Here is a 25,954-nt window from a genome sequence, read left to right on the forward strand (position 1 = left end):
TTTACATCCACCTGAGAGGGCATACAGGGGCCTCAGTTTAACCTCTCATCCAAAAGACAGCAACCCCCCAGTAGTATTGCTCAATACTGCGCAGGGAATGTTCAGCCAAGAATATGTGCTAAAGGGCGGAATCTTCCCAGATTTGCACTAGGTGCAATAGTGGGCGGGTAAAACGACGTCTTACCTGCCGGCCGCAATGGCAGCTTTTCACGCCGTATTGTCCCAAACCCGCTGCATTAATTATGCATTCCTGGGAAACACGCCATTCCCATGGCAGGCGGGCTCTTATTCGGCCATCATGCCATCACCTCGCCATTTCATCATGCCGGACGCCATACTTAAAGTGCAGCTGCACACACCTCTCAGTGTTTTCAGCTCAGGACTGCCACACGAAAGACAGGATGGCCCTGAAAGGCAAAAAGACTGCAGCCTCCTGCTTTAGTGACGTGTCCTTCGAGCCCTCTTTGAACGTTGTAGAGGCCTGCCGTGATGTCCTCTACCCCTGCTCTGGCCGCAGGTTGGGCAGTTGCATCACCAATCCAGCATGAGAGGTGGTGGCAGCAGTGGTCAACGGCAATGCCCTGCAAAAGAGGACAGCCACCCAGTACTGCTACAGGATAAATGGTCTCATCTGTTTTGCCAGAGTAATTCACTCTTCTCATCACTCTCAACTCATACACTCAGAAAGCCATCACACATCCACAGGGATCTGACACCTCAAGAGGCAACACCACTAACTCTCACACACACCCTCACATCCCCATCAGGCTCATACCCGCTCGACCTCACGTCCTCATCCCGTCCATGGCTCCGCTCTGACACACAAACATTCCACGCAGTGCCATGTTTCCTGCTCACACTCTCTCCATCTGTTTTCATGCAGGAGAAGCCTGCTCACATCAACAGGGAGAGATTCCAGACCGGGGGGTGTAGTGGCCCACATTAGGCCCCTCACTCACTTTGAGGAGCGTGCCATTGCGCTGACTGGTGAGGACGTGAACCGTGCCTGTGGCGACGGTGAGGTCAGCGGCGAACACCCTTGTGAGGACCCTGTACCGCAGGCCTGCATTTCCGCCCATCCAATGATCACACTCCCATGCAGCATCTGATCTCACCCACCACGACTGTTGTTTCACTTTCAATTTGGACAGCATGGTCAGCTTTTGTTTTTTCATCAGCTCCCCCGTCTTTTCCCCTCCCTCAGTCACCCATTTCCTTTCCCTCATCACTGTTGACCCCCCCTGGCATCACCTTCCACCTCCCCTCCATAACCTAACAGCCACAACCCTTTTCCTTCGCGGATGTTCAGGTAAATGTGCATGTTCCCTTCCCGAAAGTCCCACCTGATCCACATTCACCTCCCTGACCTCCTCCTTCCCACCCCCGGGGTCTGAGTCTGCCTCCGAACTCCTACCAACCACCCTCGCCGTCCCTTCTACAGTTGAATCCTCATCCTCCCACCCTACTGCCTCACTCTGCCCTCGGTCATTTTCACCATTCCCTCTTTCCACATCCACTCTCAGTTCACTCCCCAGGAGGCAGTCATGAACTCATCAGACCCCCTCCTTTGCGTGTTCACCTGGACACCCCCTCCGGACCCCATCCCCCCTTGGAACTCCTTCCCCCCTCTGGATCCCTTCCCCTGTCTGGACCCTTTCTCCCCTTGGAACCACTTCCCCCTTTGCAACCAAATCCCCCCTACCCCCGGACTGCACCACCCCAATCTCCCCCACTCCCACCCACCCTGGACTCCACTCCCGTTTAGTCCTCCCCACCTCCCCCCGCACCCCCCCCCCCCCACCCCCAACGACTCTTTCCTCCTAAGTAAAAATAGAAGAAAGCTTTTATCTTTTACTATTGATTATTACTATTTAAATGTATCTCCAGTATCCTAGTGTGTCAGAATATGGTTTAATTGTCACTGCAGTTATTTGAAGGGATCGTTATTGATGTTTTAAAGCTATGCACACCAATTAATCTTTAACTTGCACCACACCAGGATCGTTCAAATAAATCGTCAAAACTAGTGAGCTTAACAATGTCATACTCAAATATCCTGATGTGAATGAATCAGCCTTTTGGAACTTGAGTTACATTAGACTGCAAGTATACTACTACTTCCACAGTAACACCAAGTAATTTCATGTCCACATTAGTGGGAAAATGGAAGTTTATTGAGGAACAGACCTTGGCTGACACCCAAAAGCAAAAAAGAATACAAACAATTGGAGAATCCAAGAGGAGACCATCTCATACAGTTTTGAGTTTGCACCAGCAGCAGTATAGCTCCAGCCCATTGAGAAGCTGTATTTTCAAAGATTCAAAGCAATCACTGGGAAGCATGAAAATGGTTCGGAAAGTTTTTATCGCTTTGGAGGAATAGGCATGCTCTCACTCATGAAAAATCACTAGCTCAAGGAGCAAACCAGTGCATATCTAACTAATCTTATTGCATTCTGAATGAGTACACAGCTAGCAGTATAATCCTGGTCTCCTAGTTGTCTAATGCATTTGACAGGTACTTGTCTGAGACTTCTAGCTGCAGTATAATGGTGGCCTGCAACAAGCCAGTTGTTTGACTCAGCAAAGCTTCTTATCCATTCCTTCAACATCTTTATTTCTTGCTCTCATGCTCACATTTCTGTCCTTGGCCTGCTACAATGTTCCAGTGAAGCCCAATGCAAACTGGAGGAACAGCACCTCATGCCCTTGAGAAGGTGGTGGTGAACTGCCTTCTTGAACCGCTGCAGTTCATGTGGTACACTCATAGTGCTGTTAGGAAGGGAGTTCCAGGATTTTGACCCAGCGACAGTGAAGGAATGACAATATATTTCCAAGTAGGCATGGTGAGTGACTTGGAGGGGAACTTCCAGGTGGTGGTATTCCCATCTGTCTGTTGCTCTTGTCCTTCTAGATGGTAGTAGTTGTGGGTTTGTAAGGTGCTGTCGAAGGAACCTTGGTAAATTCCTTCAGTGCAATTTGTAGAAAGTACACACTGCTGCCACTGTGTGTCGGTGGTGGAAGGAATGAATGTTTGTGGTTGTGGTGCTAATCAAGCGGGCTGCTTTGTCCTGGATGGTGTCAAGCTTCTTGAGTGTTGTTGGAGCTGCACTCATCCAGGCAAGTGGGGACTATTCCATCACACTCCTGACTTGTGCCTCGTAGATGGTGGACAGGCTTTGGGGAGTCAGGAGGTGAGTTACTCGTCGCATGATTCCTAGCCTCTGACCTGCTCTTGTAGTCACAGTATTTATATGGCTGGTCCAGTTCAATTTCTGGTCAATGGTAACCCCCAGGATATTGATAGTGGGGGATTCAGTGATGGTAATGCCATTGAACATCAAGGACCGATGGTTGGATTCTCTCTTGTTGGAGGTGGTCATTGCCTGACACTTGTGAGGCACGAATGTTACTTGCCACTTGTCAGCCCAAGCTTCTGATTAGGCACTTTACAGCACCCTGCCCTCAATGAAGAGTGCAGGAGGGCATGCCAACAGCAGCACCAGGCATACCTAAAAATGAGCTGTCAACCTGGTGAAGCTACAACAGAGGACTACTTGCATGCCAAACAGCATAGGTAGCAAGTGACAGACAGAGCTAAGTGATTCCACAACCAACAGATCAGGTCTAAGCTCTGCAGTCCTGCCACATCCAGTCGTGAATGGTGGTGGACAATTCAACAACTCACTGGAGGAGGTGGCCCCACAAGTATCTCCATCCTCAATGATGGGGAGTCAGCACATCAGTGCAGAAGATAAGGCTGAAGCAATCTCAACAATCTTCAGCCAGAAGTGCCGAGTGGATGATCCATCTCAGCCTCCTCCTGAGGTCCCCAGCATCGGAGATGCCAGTCTTCAGTCAATTTGGTTCACTCCATGTGATATCAAGAAACGGTTGAAGGCACTGGATACTGCAAAGGCTGTGGGCCCTGACAACATCCCGGCAATCGTACTGAAAACTTGTGCTCCAGAACTTGCCGTGCCCCTAGCCAAGCTGTTCCAGTACAGCTACAACAATGGCATCTACCTGGCAATGTGGAAAATTGCCCAGGTATGACCTGTACACAAAAGGCAGGGCCAAATTGACCTGGCCAGTTACCGCCCCATCAGTTTACTCTCCATCATCAGTAAAGTGATGGAAGGGGTCATCAACAGTGCTATCAAGCAGCACTTTCTTAGCAATAACCTGCTCACTGACGCTCAGTTTGGGTTCTGCCAGGGCCACTGAGTCCTGACCTCATTACAGCCTCGGTCAAACATAGACAAAAGAGCTGAACTCACGAGGCGAGGAGAGAGTGACTGGCTCTGACATAATGCAGCATTTGATTGAGTGTGGCATCAAGACACCCTAGCAAAACTGTAGTCAATAGGAATTGGGGAAAACTCTCTGCTGGTTGGAGTCATATCTAGCAAAAAGCAAGATGGTTGTGGTTGTTGGAGGTCAATCATCTCAGTTCAAGGACATCACTGCAGGAGCTCCTCAGAGTAGTGTCCTAGGCCCAACCATCTCCAGCTGCTTCATCAATGACCTTCCTTCCATCATAAGGTTAGCAGTGGGGATGTTCGCTGATGATTGCACGATGTTCAGAACGATTCGCGACTCCTCAGATATTGAAGACAGTCCATGTCAAAATGCAGCAAGATCTGTACAATATTCAGGCTTGAGCTGACAAGTGGCAAATAACATTTGCGCCACACAAGTGCCAGGCAATGACCATCTCCAACAAGAGAGAATCTAACTGTCACCCCTTGATATTCAATGGCATTACCATTGTTGAATCCTTCACAATCAACATCCTGGGGGTTACTGAAACTGAAACTGAACTGGACTAGCCATATAAATACTGTGGCTACAAGAGCAGGTCAGAGGCTAGGAATCCTGAGGCAAGTAACTCACCCCCTGACTCCCAAAGCCTGTCCACCATTTACAAGGCACAAGTCAGGAGTCTCCACTTGCCTGCAGCTCCAATACACTCAAGAAGCTTGACACCATCCAGGACAAAGCAGCCCACTTGATTGGCACCCCATCCTCAAACTTTCACTCCCTCTACCACTGATGCACAGTAGCAGCAGTGTGTGCCATCTGCAAGATGCACTGCAGGGACTCACCAAGGCTACTTAGACAGCACCTTCCAAACCCACGACCTCTACCATTTAGAAGGACAAGGGCAGCAGGGAACACCAACACCTGGAAGTTCCCCTCCAAGTCACAAACCATCCTGACTTGGAAATATATCGCCGTTCCTTCACTGTCGCTGGGTCAAAATCCTGGAGCGCCTTTCCTAACCACACTGTGGTTGTACCTACACCACATGGACTGCAGCAGTTCTTCTCAAGGGCAATTAGGGATGGGCAATAAATGCTGGCCCAGCCAGCTACACCCAGCCCACATCCCATAAATGAATTTAAAAAAAGCCGTTTGGACTTAACATTGAGTTCAACAATTCAGACTTTGAACTCTGACCTTCGTTTTGATTTCACCCCCCCACCACAACCCCAGGGCCAGTGTGTAATTTGTTCTCGTGTTTTGCTTTCAGAAAGTTCTGACCCTTATTCTGCTATTAAAACATTCTGTTACCTGACTTTTATGCCACTATTAACACCTGCCTTAGTCTTCGACACTATCATCACCACTCCCTTTTTCTTTTGTCATGACATCTTTGTGATTTAATCTCTCCTGAGCTCCAACCTACCAATGACCTTCTATTTTGCTCCACCTGCAACCGCTCCCCCACCAATAACAGCCTAAAACCCATCACATTTCTACCTCTCTTCAGCTCTGACCCAGTCATACAGACTCAATAGATAAACCCTGTTTCTCTCTATACAGATGCTGCTAGATCTGCTTAGTTTTTCCAGCATTTTCTCCTTTTGTTTCTTATCCACTATCTGTGTTTTAATAAAATGTACCGTCAGTAAATACTGGAGATGATTTTTACTGAAAAATATTAAATCTTACAAACATGGAAGGTGGCATTAAAACAAAGAAAAGTGCTGTTAAAATAGCTCTTTGAGACATTTAATATATTTGAATTTCAACTCTTTATTCCCGCATTGGAAAGTTGAATGCCTTTTTGTCCAGTTTCGGGAACACTTGTTCTTAGACTCATAGACATACCATCCTGGAGTCTTCTACACATTGTTCTTCTCCCTCCCCTCAATGAAATCCTCGATCTCCTCTATTTCCAAACTGTTGATCCGTTCATATACTGACTGTTCTCGTTAAACAATTGGGTTTAACTTTGTGTCTATTATACCTTGCATCTTTGTTATTGTCATAAAACCTCCCAGAGCAGTAACCAGTGTAGTAAATTAAGTTTGCTTGCCTATATTAATTGCACAAAGTCCCTATAATTACCCGAATAAAACAATCATTGAAAAGTTGCTTGGGATTTCTCCCGGTCCTCGGGTATTTCTGGGGCAAGTTTTGCATAAGCGGGATTTCTTGCCAAAGTTATGCTGACAGGCGATTAAAAACCTGGAGGGAATTCCCGGAGAATGACAGCAATAATATAGAACTGGAGGAGCACAATACCTGATTATGTCCTGGTATTGGATTTCACAATAACTAATATCTTTCCCAATGATTGTTAACCGCATAAAAAATGTATACAACTGATTAAAAAACAACTGCTTTATTCATCATACTAATAAAACAAAATGCTGGAAAAGCTCAGCAGGTCTGGCAGCATCTGTGGAGAAAGAAAAAGAGTTAACATTTCGAGTCCATATGACTCTTCAGAGCTTTATTCATCATGTTGTGATACTCTGCTATCTAATAGGGGCTACGAGTGTGCTGGACTTTGTGTTTTTCCGTAACAGCAGGTGGTGCTGTTGCCAAATAACTAGCAGCTTCTGCAGCAATACTTTATAGAAAAGTGTGAAATCATACCTCAAAATGCATTCTATTAATGATCGATAATCTTTTACTTAACAACAATACTGCAACTATTTCATCTGCTCAACTAAAATCACTGCAGCAGTGTGATTGAATGCACACCCACAAAGAACAAGGCATCTTTCCTCTATAACACAGTAAGGATTTATGATTCACTCTGAAAACTGGTGCTGCCCAAATTGTACTGTTTCTCTAAATCAAATAGGGCCTGCAAACAATCTTGCAGGCTTTTAAGCACCATAAAATTAATGGTGGCTCAAAAACTTGAAGACTTGGTTGCACCTTCATTGGTTCCACCTCTGTGTCCTATTTAGTGTAGTACTGCACATGTCATGCATTGATTGCACCACACACAATTTTGGCCACAGCGGGACCTTAATCCCACCTGTAATTCTCTTTCATTTATCAATATACTTGGCCTCAGAATCTCTTCTGATCTCAAGTGGTACCTAATAGCTCCAGCATTCCTAATGCTGCTTTCAAGATATGGGTCCCAAAACTCTCTAGGGGCTATTATGTTAATTCCATTACACATCATAGTCTTCGCTGTTTCCCTGGGGCTCTGATGAAGTTATAGTGGGAGAAACCCCACAAAATTTCAGGGCCCCGTTTCCAGCTAAATACTTACATTCCCCTTAACAGCTTTTAGGTCTAAAAAATGTTTCCAAAACAGAAATACTACTTCTCTCTAGCTTTCTAATTATAACTCCAGCTCACCCATTTCTCAGTGAATAAATTCTGGAACTAATAGTGCTGTGAGAACACCTTCATCTTGCAGATATGGGAGTAGTTCAAGAAGAAGGCCTATCTTCTCAAGGACAGATAGGGATGGACAATAAATACTAGCCTTGCCAGCAAAGCTCACATCCTGAAAATGAATAATAAATGATGTACTGATGTTGTAGCATTGAACTAGTAGGAGAGACAGTGGCATAGTGGTAATGCCACTGGACTAGTAATCCAGAAGCCCTGGCTAATGCTCTGGGGTCATGGGTGCAAAATTCCACCGTGGCAGCTGATGAAATTTGAATTCAATTAGTAAGTCCGGAATTATAAAGCTAGTCTCAGTAATGGTGACCATGAAACTATCATTGATTGTCGTAAAATGTCCTTTAAGGAAGGAAATCTATCATTCTTTGGTAGTACAGAACTTGAGTATTGCTGAAAAAAAGAGACATGTCTAAGCTTTTCGTCTTGCGCTCATCAGGGCCCTCGCAAGAATACCAATATAAGAGGAAAGACATGAATTTATACTGTATGTGAAGAGCGTGATTGGTTGGCAAGTGGCATTGCCATGGAGAATGCACCAGTGATGGTGACTGATAGTTAACTGCCAAGCATTGTTTGAAATTTAAACCAGGCCGGTTGACCCTGATTAGCCAAGGCATTGCCCTGAGAAATAAGTCAGTGAATGGCTGTCACTTATTTTGTTTAGCTGAAACAGGCACAATGTATGTAACATGTTCTTTCTGTCTACAGAGAACAGGGCCCTGTGTATTAATATATGTAGCTTCCAGTACATGCAAATGCGCCACATTGTGAGCCTGACTGACAATCTTAAATTGGTTGTCAGCGTAATTCTTAGCACACTGAGGATTATTTAGCAAATGTTGTCCAATCACGGAACCACAACTAATGTTGGACACTGTGTTTTGAGTTTTACAAGCCCTGACTGGTTAGGTATGGTCTGTACCTTGCCTGTTGCGAACAGCGGCAGGGACATGCTGTTTGATTCGATTCAGTATCTTTAAGGTGCAGAAGGAGGCCATTCGGCCCATCGAGTCTGCACTGGCTCTCTGAAAGAGCATTCCACCTAGTCCCACTCCCCTGCCTTATCCCTGTAACCTTGCACATTCTCTCATTTCAGGTAACAATCTAATTACCTTTTGAATACCTCGATTGAACCTGCCTCCACCACCCTTTCAGGAAGTTTGGTCCACTCTCTGGGTGGAAAAAAAAATTTCCTCACATCACAATTACCCCTTTTGCCAGTTATTTTGAATCTGTGCTCTCTAGTTCTTGATGTTCTCTTGAGTGGGAACAGTTTCTCACTATTTACCCTGTCCATACCCATCAGGATCTTGAATACCTCTATCAAGTCTCCTCTCAGTCTTCTGTTCTCCAAGGAAGACAGTCCCAACCTCTCCAATCTATCCTCGTAACTACAGTTCTTTATCACTGGAATCATTCTTGTGACTCTCCTCTGTACTCGATTCGCCAGTCTTTGGGATGTGCAGCCTACAACCTAGCATCACACTGGCACCGAAATTCATATACCACGTTACTCATTTGTGTGATAGGCAGAACGTCTTTTTAGCTTGATGGTAACATCCTGTTAGTGGCGAACATCACTCGTGTTGTTACTGCACAGTAGCAGCGTGAAACAGCTAGCTTCACCTGTTGCTCACATTTTTGAGGTACCTTACCCTTCCAGGATAACCTGAGGTAGACTGGGCACTTTTCAGCCTTGGGCCCATTCATGAGTTTGCGTGATATACAGTGTGAAATTATCTGATCAGGGAAGCCATTTTCTTGCAGGATGCCATTGATGAGCCCTATTTCAGTATCAAGCCTGCATGGTGAACAAATGGCTGGGACCCTATTTACAAGGTTGCTGATAAGACTAATCTTATAGCGTGTGGATCTGTAAGAATCCCAATGCGTATATTGACTAGTGAAGGTAGCCTTGCGGTAGACCGTGGTAGAGAAGCTCCTGGCAAATTTCTCAACTAGTACATCAGTGAAGGGGAGTTCATTTGACTGCTCCATTTCATAGATGAATTTGATCGCAAGATGGAGCCCATTAAGACATGTAAGGAATTTTTATATGCAGCTGTGGATTTAATTGCATGTACTGGAAGCTACATATATTGCCAATGCAGGCACGATGGGCTGAATGGCCTCCTTCTGTGCCGTTAAGATTCTGTGATTCTGTGATAATACACAGGGCCCTATTCTCTGCAGACAGAAAGAACATGTACACACATTATACCTGTTTCAGCTAAACAAAATAAGTGACAGCCATTTGCTGACTCATTCCTTAGGGCAATGCCTTGACCAATCAGGGTCAAGTTGTCTGGTTTAAATTTCAAACAATGTTGGCAGTTAACTGTCAGTCACCATCACTGGTGCATTCTCCATGGCAATGCCACTTGCTGACCAATCAGCACTCTCTTCACATACAGTATAAATTGCTGCTTCCCCCTTATATTGCCATTCTTGCGAATGTCCTGATGAGTACAAGACAAAAAGCTTAGACATGTCTTTTTTCAGAAATCTATCATTCTTACCTGGTCTGGCCTACATGTGACTCCAGACCCACAGTAATATGGTTGCCTCATCCATGCCCTCTGCAATGGCTGAGCAAGCACGTCAGTTCAGGGACAATTGGTGATGGACAACAATGCCCATACCCCATGAAAGAATAAAAAAAAAGGAACTGTAAAGCCTAGCAAAAGGTATTGGGTTAATGATTACAAAATCGTGGCCATTGCGTACCAGAATTTCTAATATGTGTTTCCAATGATTAAAGGTTCTCTTCTGAATGCTTGTAAAATTACCCTTTAGTTCGCCTGCTCTTAGAAAGGGCAGCAGTGGATTGGCTTTGACGCCCCTGGGCTATGGAGGGAAACATCAGCCTGGGTTCACATTACTGAGTGTCACCTACTGACATGGACATTCATGAACAGCAACTAACACTGAAATAGTGAATAAATACTGTGAATAGTTGGGGCCACATCGCAGATCCTTGTGAGACTCCACTAGTCATCCTCCCCATTAGAGTACCTGCCCATTATTCCTACTCTCTGCCTTCCATCGCTAAGCCAATTTCTTAACTAGAGCAATCATTTGAATGAAAAAAAAGAAAAAAAAATCCACCAATTATATAGCACCTTTCATGGCCTCAGACTTCCCAAGCACATTATAATCAATTAAATGCTTATTTTTAAGTGTAGCCTCTGTTGTAATGGTTATAAGATGCAGTTTTTTTCTAAACAATCACTGCCAATTGAGCATTGTTTTTCCACACAACTTATAATTTTGCAATATCCCCAAATATGCAACAGAATCTACATTGTCACTTAATTTATTTGGGATTATCAGAGGAAATGTTTTTAACGAGCCACTGAATTCCAGGGCCCCAATTATTACCATGACACTGAACTCTTTCCAGATACTGTTCCTTTTAACAAAACTTGCAGTTACAATTGTAATTCTCTAGATGGCTTCAAAGTCCACTAAATGAATCAGAATAGTGTGCAATATTCTCATACTGAACAAATACATTAATCTCAAATTGCTTCTTACCATATTTGTTAAAAGGAGCAATGTTTCAAGAAAGTGTTCAGCCAACAACCTTCCCCTTGTCTAGAAAGGAATAAGAACCACAAAAGCCATGCATCATTTTGATGCTATGCAAAGGTGCTATATAAGCATTTCAGTGTAATATACTGTAATTGTAAATGAGGCTAAAAGATTTGCTAAAACATTCTTCTAAAGATGCTCTCATTAAAATGTATTAAAATTTTAAAATATGATATAGTTTGCCAGTGAGCAATACTCCTGAGAAATAAATCTTTCATGTTTTGGAGCAGGGTTTAATATTTCCCAAGAAGTCATGCAAATATTTAATTAGAAATTTGCCAGTGATGTCATGTGTGTGAGCCATAAAGATCAGGATCATATTCTATGAAGATGAATTTTGGGCGGAGTGTAAAACCAGCTGCTGATTGGCTTTCGTCTGTTTTGCACTACCTAGAAATTTGTTAGCCAACTTTAGTGATTTACTCTCTGCTTCTAGAGCATAGACAGATATGATGTAACGGTGTACCAACTCAGCTCATTTACGCAACACTATTTTAAATGAATCTCCCGCGCATCCGCCCTCACACCTTCCTCTCCCTCCCAGAAACATGATAGAGTCCCCCTTGTCCTCATTTATCACCCCACCAGCCCCCGCATTCAAAGGATCATCCTCCGCCATTTACGCCAACTCCAGCATGATGCCACCACCAAACACATCTTCCCATCACCCCCCCGGCGGCATTCCGCAGGGATCGTTCCCTCCAGGACACCCCTGGTCCTCTCCTCCATCACCCCTTACATCTCAACCCCCACCCATGGCACCTTCCCATGCAACCGCAGAAAGTTCAACACCTGCCCCTTTACTTCCCCCCTCCTCACCGTCCAAGGGCCCAAACACTCCTTTCAAGTGAAGCAGCACTTCACTCGCACTTCCCTCAATTTAGTCTACTGCATTCGCTGCTCCCAATGCGGTCTCCTCTACATTGGAGACACCAAACGCATACTGGGTGACCGCTTTGCGGAACACCTTCGGTCTGTCCGCAAGCATGACCCAGACCTCCCTATCGCTTGCCATTTCAACACTCCACCCTGCTCTCATGCCCACATGTTCGTCCTTGGCCTGCTGCAATGTTCCAGTGAAGCTCAACGCAAACTGGAGGAACAGCACCTCATCTTCCGACTAGGCACTTTACAGCCTTCTGGACTTAACATTGAGTTCAACAACTTCAGATCATGAACTCTCTCCTCCATCCCCCACCCCCTTTCCGATCCCCCTTTTTCCAATAATTTATAATATTTTTAATATATTTTTCTTTTCCCACCTATTTCCATTATTTTTAAATTTATTTCCATCCATTGTTTTATCTCCACCTTTTAGCCTATTTTGATCCCTTCCCCCCACCCCACCCCGACTAGGGCTATCTGTTACTTGCTTGTCCTGCTTTCTACCCTCAGTGTCACCATTAGCACATTGCTTAGCTAATATCACCACCGTCAACACCCCTTTGTCCTTTTGTCTATGACATCTTTGGCAATCTCTTCTTTGCCTCCACCTATCACTGGCCCTCTATCCAGCTCTACCTGTTCCACCCCCCTCAACCAGCTTATATTTCACCTCATTTCTATATTTCCTTAGTTCTGATGAAGAGTCGAAACGTTAACTGTGTTCCTCTCTGCAGATGCTGTCAGACCTGCTGAGTTTTTCCAGCTATTTTTGTTTTTGTGTTAAATGAATCAATGCTTGCTTCTATTTGTTGACTGTGCATATGTTTGGAAAAAGCCTTTATTGTTACTTGAACTCCTGGATGGATTTTCCTCGTGTTTCTCCTGATTGCCATAATTTTGGTAGGAAATTGTCAGAATCACTGAAGAAAATCATAGTGGCTAAAAATAGCCGTTTGCTCTGTTTCACTAGGAAGTCCATCGATTTTCTGCCAGAGCTCCAGAGAACCCTACTGAAATTCTCCCTCTGAGATGTTTTGGGAGTCTTATTTTCACTGTTTCTTTTGCCATCTTGTATTTCTTTTACTTATTTTTGGGAAAGATGTAGGATTTTTCTGATAAATACAGTATTCCCATCTTATTCTAGGGCTGGAATTCCCATGGTGTTATGTACAATAAATCAGAGGTTCCTCTCTGGATTGGCTGATAAGTTTCTGGCTTCTCCCCAAGATTAGAAGAAACCAGCAGGGAATGATTAATTTTCTTAGTTGTTTTATCTTCTGCAAATCAACTTCATCTCATCACAGGATCTTAATCTTCAACTTTGGTCTCCCTTATTTCTGTCCTCTGCAAACAGGACACCTCTCTCCTATCCTTGGCATGCCTGTGGAACCTGAATTCCCCGTGTGCCCATTTATGTGTGCATTTTGGTTGCCACCCTGGACCCAGTCCATTAGTTCCATCTATCTGTCTTCCCATTCAGGCCTTTCTCTTCCCATCACCCAGTTATATCACCTTTTGTTTCTTCTTTTTCCTAAATCCCATGCCCCCATGATCCTGTCCATTATTTTTCCCTTTTGTCTTCCTATTGCCCTGCCATCATCCATGCCTTGGATCTTCCTTGTGGATACACCCACAGCTGCCTTCCATGACTTTCTCAGCAATCTTCAAAGGGCCCACCAAAGAACCTGTGCTTACCTCCTCAAGAGCAGAATCTACAAGTACTCCATCCTCTCTCAGCAACCTGCCTGCTCGTTATGTCCACTGGGGGCTAACTCTACTGACCTCCTTTCTGTATTCATCTCACTTTCTTGAAATTTGGCGCTGGACAAGTGACTCAAAAAAGTCCTCATCAAGGCAGATGATGATGATAATGATGACTGCCAGCAAAATAAAATTTTCTCAAAAAGCAAAAGATTTTTGGTAACAACATTTAAAATTGATCATTGATCTGCATAAATTAGATTGCATAGTTCTTTTTCTTCCAAATACAGTTTAAAACATTAAAATGCTGTGTTACAATTCATTTCCTAATTGGTTAGAGATATAATATACAATGTTTTGAATACAGCTTATAGCTTCTTTCAAAAGCAGTTAATTACCTACAAAATCAAATAGACAGAATATCCCAGCTATTTAGGGCACAGATTTTATGGTAAGGACTGAGAAATATGAAACTGAGCAAATGATTAAACTATGTTTCTACGTTCCTCTTCCTGTACCATGCCCTAAGAAGGCATTGGCAACCATGGAGCTCCATTGGATTGGTCCATGATCATGCTTGGCAAAGTACTGCAGTGGTTTGCCGTTGCCCTCTGCAGTATGGCTGACCAGGAAACTTTGCTGGTTTTACCACTTGCCATCAGACGTATTGGAAGGATTTACAAGCTGATAATCAAGCTGTTTGGCTACATTATGAACGCGCCTTCCATAGCCATCAAGTCCTGAAGTGGGACTTGAACCCAGAAGTAGGGACACTGCCACTGCACCACAAGCCCTTCCTTGTTTCTACAGTACATTAGTATACATTAATAGTCATTGGCTGTAAAATACTTCGTGGCTTCCTGAGTTTGTGAAAGGCACAGCATAAATGCAAGGCTTTCTTCTCAAACTAGTTTGCATATTTTCTTTATAAAACATCTCCGGCTCAATACTTACTCAAAGGGCAGAGTTTTACGTTCCACAGGCGCGCGCGCGCCCAACCTGATTGGGTGCAAAATCGTGTGAGATGACGTCGGGCGAACGTCTCGACATCATCTCACATGTGAGCAACCTTCAGGTTGGTGGTGCGCGTGAATGTCGGAGCCACGCCCGCCATCAATTAAAAGGCCTCTTAAGGACATTCAAAAGGCAATTGTTCGTGATTTTACGTTGCCCGTGCAATTTCATGCTTGTCGCACAGGCAACACGGGCAGGCGGACAGCCCACATTTTAAAAAACCTCATCCGAGAGTGGGATAAAAAGGGTCAGCAGCATTACCATTGTGAGTAGTGAGGAGTTTAGCAAATAGTTTGCTGTTGGTTGCTTATTTGAACTTGACAGCTTCATCTCTGTTCTGAGCTTCAGTCTTAGCATTTCCAGACTTAATTTCAGGACTCATTGGTATTTCCAAGGCCCACGGAGGATTTTGACCGTGTGGACCCTTCCAGGTATCAGACAGCCTTCTGTTACCCTGGTAATGGGGATTGTGCTCTCCGTTGGTGGCACCTGTGCAGCAACCTGTGGGAGGAGAGGCGCAGGCACAAGGGGCGCAGGGCCAGCAGGTAGACCAAGATGTAAGGGGCCGCAGTAGATGTCGCTATCCTGTTACCAGGGTTTACAGGCAGCGATGCAGCTACCTCAATATGTCCGAGGTGCAATGCCAATGGAGGCTCCTCCTCTCCAGGGAGACTGTGACCTCCATTTGTCATATGATTGGGCCTGAGATCACCTCCAACTGTGTGGGTGGACACCCTATGCCAGTGATTCTGAAGGTCACAGTGGCCCTCAACTTCTATGCCTCCGGCTCTTTCCAGGGGTCAGCGGGGGATCATTGTGGAGTGTCCCAATCAGCTGTTCACAGTTGCGTCAAGCTGGCGACTGATACTCTGTTCAGGCGGGTAATGACATTTATTCATTTCTGTATGGATGAGGCCAGCCAGGCTGAGTGAGCCAGAGGGTTTGCAGCGATTGCTGGGTTCCCCTGCATCCAGGGTACAATCGATTGTACACATGTGGTCATCAAGGCGCCAATGGATCAGCCGGGTGCCTTTGTCAACAGGAAGGGCTTCCACTCGATGAACATCCAGATAGTTTGTGACCACAAGACGCAGGTTCTGCAAGTCTGTGCAAGGTACCCTAGCAGCTCCCATGATGTTTATATCCTGAGACACTCCCAGGTGCCAAGGCTATTCAGTGCTCCAACCCAAATGGATGAATGGCTGCTGGGTGGCAAGGGATTTCCGTTGAAAAGGTGGCTTATGATGCCTCTCCGTCACCCAAGAACAGAGGCAGAGCAGCATTATAACAGGAGTCATACCTCCCTTAGGGCGGGGATAGAGAGGGCCATAGGTCTTCTGAAGACGCGCTTCCGATGCCTGGACTCTTCAGGGGAGCACTACGATATCCCCCCAAAGTGGGTTTCACTGATAGTGGTTGCATGCTGCGTTCTCCACAATCTGGCACTAGCAAAGGGGGGCCCACTGGAGGAAGAGGATCTTGAGGCAGTTCCACAGGCCATGGAGGATGAATCCAGTAGTGAGTCGAAAGAGGAGCAGGGTGAGGAGAACACTGAGGGCGTGGAGGCAGACCTGTATCCTTCAGGGAGCCAGGGACACCAGGGACACCTTGATCCAATAGTCCTTCAGCTAGGTTGCCAAAGATCTGCTTCCACCTCATGCCAGAGCTGCCGCCTCCATCCCGGATGTCTGAGATTACTCTTTCCACTCAGTGCCTGTGCCGCGTCCAGCATGAGATACTGGCATAGCCTGCACCAAATAAAAGGTGAATCATACTCAGGCCATTAAGACAAAAGCAAAATTTATATAATTTTAACACTCACAACAAATGAACATTACTGTATCTGGTGTTATTGCCCACACTAGTAAACATATTAACAAAATATTACAGAACAGAAGATCACCCGTGGGCAGTCCCGCTTGTGCTCATGTTGCCTTAAACTTATGTTTATGAATGATGTGTCTTGTTGCTCCCCCTCCTCCCCTTGTTGGCAGCGGCATTGGAGGCAGCCTGCTGACTCTGCTGTCTTGTTGGCCTTGATGACCTTGGCAGTCGTCCTCTGGCCCGTGGAGCCTGTGCTGGCCCCGCCTGGGACAGAGCTGCCAGTTCCACGGCTGGTATCTCCCCAGTCGCCATCTCCCGAGATGCCACAGTCACTGGTAGAGGGGCGGAGCAGCTGCTGCCGTCATCCAGAGTGCCCTGAGAGGAGCCCGCAGAGATGACAGGCAGCTCGTGTGCCAACGTGAGGTCGCCCTGGACCTCCCTGTTCGCCATTGATGGACAGGCACCTAGCTCTTATACTGGGTGCCTCATCCATCTCCCACACCGGCACTGACCACCTGAGGTCATTGCCTGTGTGAGGGCTTGCGGGTCTGAGCGCAACCCCAGGAATCCCTGATTCTGTTCCTGGAGCTGCCTCTCCATGAGGCTCGCCACTCTCTCAATGGAAAAGGCAGTGCGCTTGGCAATGAGGGTCATTGCAGTGCTCATGCTCCGCATGGAATCCTCCACAATGGAGACAATGGCATATCCTCATGGATCTCTGCCAGATCCTCCCGCACATCTCACTGGACATCCAGCGTCTGCCGCCTAATGGATGACTCCAGGGTCTCATCATCTGCCTTCGACTCGGCATCATTCTGGTCTCCAGCAGTCCTCCAACTGCCGTCGCCCTGGGCATTCTCTGCCTCCACCTGCTCCTCAAGTGAGTGTGTAGTGCCCTCACCGCTGTGCACTGACATTCTAGCTGACGATCTAACACCCACCGAAGTGCTGGTATCTGTGCTGATGCCTGGTTTAGAGAGCGGGTGTGAAGCAGGTGCATCTGAAGCCCAGCGGTCCTCTGGCGCTAAGGGTGGCTCTTCAGGGTCTTGCATTCGAGTACGTGCTGGCGAATCTAAGGGAGAACAACGTCATTAGTTTAAGTCATCACACTGTCACTGTGCATGCCAGGCACCCTGGTGAGACAGTGGAAATCTGCATCATGGTGCCATCATCTTTCAATGATCAATGGGGACTCCAGGCTCAAGGCTCACATCAGTGAAGACACTACACTAGAATGGTTGCACAATCTGACACTCTCACCTCTGTGTACTACACTCTTACCTTCGTCAGAGACCCCTACCTCTCCATGACTGGCTGACTGAGGTGGGTGGCGGCGCTCCAGGTCCACAGCATCCATTTCAAACCTCATCATGATTAGGTCTGGGGGGGCCTCTGCCTGACCTTGACTTTTCGATGTTGTTATGGCCTCTTTTCTCTTGAAAGGACAGAGGAGCATTGATTAATCCACTCTCTACCTGCAGCGCCATTGCAGCCTGGCCAACCCCACCTGAGGAACACCTTGCAGGGCACATCTGAGTCGTGGCCTTCAAGCTGCAAGGCACTCAGGCCAAGCAGCCAGGGCACATCCCCTTGGCCAGCTCCGGCATCATTGACAGCTGGCACTCAGGCTCTAACACCCCTGAGCTCCACGGGGAAACGGTCAGCCCTTAACACTTCTCCACGTTGATCCATGCCAACTCGGCACTCACCCTTACCGAGCGCAGCAGGTCGTTGGACCTTTTGTGGCACTGCACCTGTGTGCGCTTCAGAACATCTTGACTGCTGACCTTGGCTGCCACCTCCTCCCAAGTATTTTTGGTCTGGTATGTTGGCCTCTTCCTGCCACCCCTGGGAATGAGGGTGTCCTGCCTGACACCCACCTACTTCACGAGGACCGCGAGGCACTCATCCGAGAAACGGGGGACGAGTGCCCACCTGACCTGCCCTCCTGCCTGATTTTTCCTGCCGCTGATGAGGCCATTGCTACGGTCTCTGGACCAAATAAAAATTCTCCCCTGGCAGCTTTCAGGGAGCTGCCTCTGCCAGTTTTAAAGTGCCCAGTGCCTGACAGGCCCCCGCCCGGCCCTTCCTGACCATTCGGAAGACGTGTTTCACGCTGTGCGGGCCTTAATTGGCCAGCCAGTGTGAAATCATGGTTGGGGGCTGATGGCAGTCGGGGGCCCATTTCCTGGCTGCTCCTGGGCCCACCAATCTTGTGTGTCCGACAAGGGAAAAATTCAGGCCAAATATTTGAATAGTGGCAATGTTCCTTCAAATATTTTCATTACATATATTAATCATTTTAACTGAAGCTTGCTTTTGAGCTCTTTTGATGCCCCCATGAAGAGAAATGCAATTAGTGACTATTTAGAATAGATTTCCAAATATAGAAGTAATGCCAAATTTCAAAGTGTTAACAATCAATAGAGACTACTAACTTTTAAAAAGAAAATCAAAATTCCTATTAATAGCTGAAAGGATGACTCAACAAGTTTTCATGTTTAAAGACATTTACTGTAACCAAAGACTAAAAGTAGTTTTGGCTAAACACTCTGTTTGTAGGCAACTTATACCTTGAACCACAGAATGGATGCTCCCATCCCCTTCTAATTTTTAGCATTTTTAGTATTAATAATTTTTAGTATTACTGGAGATCCTCCCTCTAGCACAAGCTAGATGAATCTTCAAGCTTAGTTTTAACTCCTCAGGAGTTTGGTCTTTGCAATCCGAGTGCAAGCTTCTACCTGCATTTCGGCGTGGTGAACTATAGAGACTTTTAGCCTTTAGCTGCTCTCCCTCACTCGGACCCTGGCAGACTAACCTGCCTATGATATTCAGTGATATTTTAGGAAATGCTGTAACCCCGACATCACAATGGCTTCCTCTATACCCCTCCCATCGTCAAACCCATTATCATGGCAACATGAATCACATGGGCCTTGTATCCAAGTAGAGATGTTGATTAGCTATCCTTGAGAGTCCAACTCTCTTTTAAGTTTAAGTTTAAAATACAACCCAATATTCTCAACACTTTTCTGAGACTTTGCATACTCACAGTCTATCCACTGGTAGCACACAGGCTGCTGCCATTGTCACCAAGTGTAAACTTCTTGCACCTTCTTTCCAAGAAAACAATCCAAGCCTTCCTTTGGTCTTTAACAATCAAACCATGCAGGCTTGCTGTCAGGCAGACTTCAGAACAGGTCACACGACCACCTTCATTTTACCTTAAATTAAAGACACAGTCCCAAAAAATAACAATCTTCTAAACCTCATAATTGGAACAAACAGTGAACTTTTTGTTCTTGAATATAATTACGGTGTTTAGGAGAGCTACTTCAGGGACGAAAAAGTTAATTTGTTTGGTTTCCTTTGGTGTTTTATATTGAAAAAAATCTTAAAAATTCTAGTTACATTTTACTGTTCCTACAATTGCTTCCCATGGGAATGTTTGATGTCAGAATTTCCTTTATTGATATAAAAGTGCAAAGGGAATGTGGACTTTGACAAGCTTGGTGATTGGTCTGTGTTGTTATTATTCATTAAAAGAATCTGGGCGCTGCAAATAGATACAGGTGGAAATTGTAGGATGCTGTCTCTTCAACTGTCAGTGATGGTTTCAATAAGCCACATGAACCCATATTCTGAGGTCACCATTGACCAGAAATTGAACAGGACGAGCTTTATAAATACAGTGGCTACAAGAGCAGGTCAGAGGCTAGGAATTCTGTGGCAAGTAACTCACCTTCTGACTCCTCAAAGCCTGTTCACCTTCTTCAAGGCACAAGTCACGAATCTGATGGAACATTCTCCACTTGCCTGGAGGAGTGCGGCTCCAAAAACAACATCCCAAGACAATGTAGCTCACTTGATTGGTACCCCATCCACCACCTTACACATTCACTTCCTCCACCACCAATGCACAGTTTGCAGCATGTAACACTACAGAAACTCGCCAAGCTTCCTTCGACAGCAATTCCCAAACCCACAACCTCTACTACCTAGAAAAATAAGGGCAACATGCGCATGGGAACACCTCCGTCTTCAATTTTCCCTCCAAGTCAAAATTCATCCTGACTTGGACATATATTGCCATTCCTTCACTAGTGCTGGATCAAAATCCTGGGAACTCTCTCTCTGGTGGGAGTACCTTCATCACACGCACTAGCAGTGCATCACCGCCTTCTCAGTGGCAACTAGGGATGGACAATAAATGCTGGTCTTGCCAGTGACGCTCACACCCTGTGAATGAATAAATAATGAATAAAGTTCTTGACTTTTCAGAGATCTGTATGATCCAATGGAAAAACATTTTTACAACAAAGAGAACACCACTGTACAGGCACGTTTAATAATTTACATGTAAATGTTATAATTTTTAAGTCTTTACTATGTTCCAATTTTCTTTCAACACTTACTTCACAAAAACTCACTTCAGTGGAGAAACCAATAAAGTAGCTAAAGGACTGTCAAAAATTATTTAGAGCAGTTTCATTGGTTCACATTTGGTTTCTTGCTATTGGCAGCTGCTTCCTGAGCTGCAATTTTTGGTAGCATTTGCTCGAAGTTGCTGATTGGCAGTTATAATTCCTGCTTTCTAAGCTGATGAGTATATTCCATATCCATTGTAGTTGTTACTATTCTGAGAATACAACATTTCTGTCTATGAGGTTATGCATAACTTGTCAGATTTATACAGTGTGATTCTAAAGTGTGACAATTCAGGTGGAGAGCTGCAGTGGCAGGAAATGGGTAGAGTCTCCAAGCTGTCCATTCATTGTTAATGCCCTAAAGGCTGTGCCACTTTGAATTCTAGACTTTATTAACTTGCCAGTGGTGAGAAGTGGGCACCTAAGGGAGATCCCATTGTATCTCGTCAACTGTGGGAGGGTGGGAAATTGTCTGGCTCCCATGCTGGGGTGAGGAGGTGTGGGAGAACTGGGGTGTTGGGGGGGTGATGTGTGGGAGCACGGAGCTCTCCCTTGATGGTGGGTCTTGGGAGGCATAGATCTCATGATGGAGTGGGGAGATGTTGGATGCAGAGGTGATGGCGGATAGGAAGGAGATCTTTGGGGGAAGGCCTCAATGGTGGGAGGGAGGGCTCCAGGGAGAGGGGTGGGAAGAGGACACAGTGAATGGGTGGGATAGGAAGTCTGGCGGGTGGGGAGGTGGAAAGGAGTCAGGATCTCAGGGGTGGGAAGGACCTGGCAAGATAGGCAGGACATCTCCTCAGGGTAGGGCACCTCTGAAAGAGGAGATCTTTTGGTGTGTAGTGATCTTGGGAGAGAAGATCACAGAGGAAAGGGGAGAAGGGAGGAGGTGATGGCATAGTGGTATTGTCACTGGACTGGTAACCCAGAGACCCAGTGTAATGCTGTGGGGACCTGGGTTCGAATCCCACCACAGCAGATGGTGGAATTTGAATTCAATAAATATCTGGAATTAAAAGTCTAATGATGACCATGAAACCATTGCCTATTGTCATAAAAACGCATCTGGTTCACTAATGTCCTTTAGGCAAGGAAATCTGCTGTTCTCACCTGGCCTGGCCTACGTGTGACTCCAGACCCACAGAAATGTGGTTGACTCTTAAAATGCCCTCTGAACAAGGGCAATTAGAGATGGGCAATAAATGCTGGCCTACCCAGCCACGCCCACATTCCACAAACAATAAAAAAAAACTTGGTGGGAGGGAGGTGATGGGAGATGAGGTCTGTCGGAGGAGTTCTTGGGGGATGAGCAGAAGGTGAGGAGACCTAGGGATATGCAGAACATCAGGGGGAAGATATCTCTGAGTGAGGTCTCGGTGGGAGGGGTTCCCAGGGAGGGAATGGGGAGATCTCAGGGATGGGAAGTAACCTTGGGAGTAGAAGTCGCAGGATGGTGGGGAGTAGTAATACTTGAGGGGATAGTGTAGTTCTCTAGGATGGATTGCTAGTGAGTTGCAGATTTTTGTGAGCTAAGGTGGGATGTTACCCAAGACAGTGTCATTTGGAGCAAATGGGGCAGTCAGTGACTCGGTGTAAACGGGATGGTCACTGACTCGGTGTAAACGGGACGGTCAGTGACTCGGTGTAAACAGGATGGTCACTGACTCGGTGTAAGTGGGATGATCACTGACTCGTGTAAACGGGACGGTCAGTGACTCGGTGTAAACGGGACGGTCAGTGACTCGGTGTAAACAGGATGGTCACTGACTCGGTGTAAGCGGGATGATCACTGACTCGTGTAAATGGGACGGTCAGTGACTCGGTGTAAACGGGACGGTCAGTAAATTGGTGTAAATGGGATGGTCAGTGACTCGGTGTAAACAGGATGGTCACTGACTCGGTGTAAGCGGGATGGTCACTGACTCAGTGTAAACAGGACGGTCAGTGACTTGGTGTAAAAGGGACAGTCGGTCACTCTGTAAACTGGACAGTCACTAACTCAGTGTAAACGGGATGGTCAGTGACTCAGTGTAAATGGGACGGTCAGTGACTCGGCGTAAACAGGACGATCAGTGACTCGGTGTAACCAGGACGGTCAGTGACTTGGTTTAAAAGGGACAGTCGGTCACTCTGTAAACTGGACAGTCACTAGCTCAGTGTAAACGGGATGGTCACTGACTCGGTGTAAACGGGACAGTCAGTGACTCAGTGTAAACGGGACGGTCAGTGACTCAGTGTAAACGGGACGGTCAGTGACTTGGTGCAAACAGGATGGTCAGTGACTCGGTGTAAATGGGACGGTCAGTGACTCGGTGTAAACAGGACGGTCAGTGTCTCAGCGTAAATGGGATGGTCAGTGACTCGGTGTAAACGGGACGGTCAGTGACTCGGTGTAAACGGGACGGTCAGTGACTCGGTGTAAATGGGACGGTCAGTGACTCGGTGCAAACAGGATGGTCAGTGACTCGGTGTAAATGGGACGGTCAGTGACTCGGTGTAAACAGGATGGTCAGTGACTCGGTGTAAATGGGATGGTCAGTGACTCGTGTAAACGGGACGGTCAGTGACTCGGTGTAAACGGGATGGTCAGTGACTCGGTGTAAACAGGACGGTCAGTGACTTGGTGCAAACAGGATGGTCAGTGACTCGGTGTAAACGGGACGGTCAGTAACTCGGTGTAAATGGGACGGTCAGTAACTCGGTGTAAACAGGATGGTCACTGACTCGATGTAAACAGGATGGTCAGTGACTCGATGTAAATGGGATGGTCAGTGACTCAGTGTAAACGGGATGGTCAGTGACTCGGTGTAAACGGGACGGTCAGTGACTCGGTGTAAACGGGACGGTCACTGACTCGGTGTAAACTGGACAGTCAGTGACTCGGTGTAAACAGGATGGTCAGTGACTCGGTGTAAACAGGACGGTCACTGACTCGGTGTAAACTGGATGGTCACTGACTTGGTGTAAACTGGATGGTCAGTGACTTGGTGCAAACGGGATGGTCACTGACTCGGTGTAAACGGGACGGTCAGTGACTCGGTGTAAACGGGACGGTCAGTGACTCGGTGTAAACGGGATGGTCAGTGACTCGGTGTAAATGGGATGGTCAGTGTCTCAGCGTAAATGGGATGGTCAGTGACTCAGTGTAAATGGGACGGTCAGTGACTCGGTGTAAACGGGACGGTCAGTGACTCGGTGTAAACTGGATAGTCAGTGACTCGGTGTAAACAGGATGGTCAGTGACTTGGTGTAAACAGGATGGTCAGTGACTTGGTGTAAACAGGACGGTCAGTGACTCGTGTAAACGGGACAGTCACTAACTCAGTGTAAACGGGATGGTCACTGACTCGTGTAAACAGGATGGTCAGTGACTCGGTGTAAACGGGACGGTCAGTGACTCGGTGTAAACTGGATGGTCAGTAACTTGGTGCAAACAGGATGGTCACTGACTCGGTGTAAACGGGACGGTCAGTGACTCGGTGTAAACGGGACGGTCACTGACTCGGTGTAAACGGGACGGTCAGTGACTCGGTGTAAATGGGATGGTCAGTGACTCGGTGTAAACAGGACAGTCAGTGTCTCAGCGTAAATGGGATGGTCAGTGACTCGGTGTAAACGGGACGGTCAGTGTCTCAGCATAAATGGGATGGTCAGCGACTCAGTGTAAACGGGACGGTCAGTGTCTCAGCGTAAATGGGATGGTCAGTGACTCAGTGTAAATGGGACGGTCAGTGTCTCAGCGTAAATGGGATGGTCAGTGACTCAGTGTAAACGGGACGGTCAGTGTCTCAGCGTAAATGGGATGGTCAGTGACTCAGTGTAAACAGGATGGTCAGTGACTCGGTGTAAACAGGATGGTCAGTGACTCGGTGTAAACGGGATGGTCAGTGACTCAGTGTAAACAGGATGGTCAGTGACTCAGTGTAAACGGGACGGTCAGTGTCTCAGCGTAAATGGGAAGGTCAGTAACTCGGTGTAAACGGGGTGGTCAGTAACTCGGTGTAAACGGGGCGGGCAGTGAACAGGTGTAAACAGGATAGTCAGTGGTGGAATCGTCCGAGATTTGCACTAAGCGCAGTAGTGGGTGGGTAAAATCATGTTTTACCTGCTGGTCGCAATGGCGGGTTTTTATGCCATATCAGCCCAAACCTGCCGCATTATTCCCGCATTCCCGGGAAACATGCTGTTTCAATGGCAGGTGGGCTCTCATTCACCCGCCACACCATCACCTCACCACTTCATCATGCCGGACGCCATATTTAAAGTCCAGCCGTGTGTACACATCTCAGTGCTTCCAGCCCAGTGCTACTGCAGGGAAGATGTCTACGAAAGGCAAAAAGGCTGCAGCCCCCAGGTTTAGTGATGCATCACTGGAATGCCTTTTGGATGTGTGGAGGCCTGCCACAATGTCCTCTACACCCGCTCTGTCTGCAGGATGGGCAGTAGCATGATCAACCAGACTTTGGAGGCGGTGGCAGTGGTGGTCGGTGCCAATGCTGAACAGAAGAGGTTGGCCATCCAGTGCAGAAAGAGGATGAATGATCTCATCTGTGCAGCCAGCGTATGGCAACCATCTCATCACTCTAAACTCTCACACTCAAGCCAACGTGGGCAGACGTGCGGGGTGGCAGGGCCGGGAGAGGGGGGCCCGATTCCGGCAGGTTGGCCTAATAATGACATGCAGATGTGTTACAATGAGGCTCCTGACCTCCAATGGCGGGAAATGGGTCCCGGCATCAGTGGTCTGAGCGGACTATCACAAACTGGTTTCATGTCGTCGTGAAACCTATCGCACCATTTTACCCACTCACACTGCCGAACACTGGATGCTGACGGGC

Source organism: Cetorhinus maximus, chromosome 20 (genome assembly GCF_964194155.1).
Source record: "Cetorhinus maximus chromosome 20, sCetMax3.hap1.1, whole genome shotgun sequence".
NCBI lineage: Eukaryota > Metazoa > Chordata > Chondrichthyes > Lamniformes > Cetorhinidae > Cetorhinus > Cetorhinus maximus.